At 44.1% G+C, this 608-nt stretch overlaps 1 non-coding gene across 1 annotated transcript; it reads right to left on the bottom strand.

The window, feature by feature from the left end:
• Positions 1-286: 286 nt before the first annotated feature.
• TRNAK-UUU (transfer RNA lysine (anticodon UUU)) lies at positions 287-359 on the bottom strand. Its single transcript has one exon. It is a non-coding gene; the product is annotated as a tRNA-Lys (tRNA).
• Positions 360-608: the final 249 nt, after the last annotated feature.

Here is a 608-nt window from a genome sequence, read left to right as displayed (position 1 = left end):
CCTCGACTCTCAGGAAGGTAAGATCATCAATCAATAGTAGGCTTCTGCTCTGTGCAGTTAAAGATGGGATCCAACCTGTTCTGTTTGCTTGTTTCCTATAATCTGTGCTCGATTCCATATTTCTGTATCCTTTGATTCCCGGGACAGATCTGATCTCCTTTATACTTACCTCAAACAACGAGCGAAGTCGAGATGTTGATGAGAAAGGGGCTTTTCTCAAGGCCAAAGAGTGCTCTTTGAAGGCTACTATGCATCCTTACGAATACAAGAGTGGTTTTTTTTGTTTTGGGTATAGCAGGACTTGAACCTGCGACCATTAGGTTAAAAGCCCAATGCTCTACCAACTGAGCTATACACCCGATTTTACAAGAAGGCTTGGTGTGGAAAAGAAAAGAGGGCGGACTGGCTCCTTTTCTTCTTATCATATCACAAGGGTGCGGCTCTGTATGGTATAGTACTGTGGAGCAAGTTTGGGAGTCCTTTCCACTCATTGAGGATTCTATCTAAAAAAGAAGGTCAACGGGGGAGACTACAGTAGCTCGAACTCGGACTATCTACGAAAAAGGTAAAGTCGTCTTTCCTAGGGTTCGACCGAAAGGAGCTGTGTT

Source organism: Triticum urartu, chromosome 6A (assembly GCF_056163025.1).
Source record: "Triticum urartu cultivar PI428250 chromosome 6A, HENAU_Tu73, whole genome shotgun sequence".
Taxonomy (NCBI): domain Eukaryota; kingdom Viridiplantae; phylum Streptophyta; class Magnoliopsida; order Poales; family Poaceae; genus Triticum; species Triticum urartu.
Note: the sequence above shows the minus strand (reverse complement) of the source record. Positions and strands in the feature narration are given on the sequence as shown.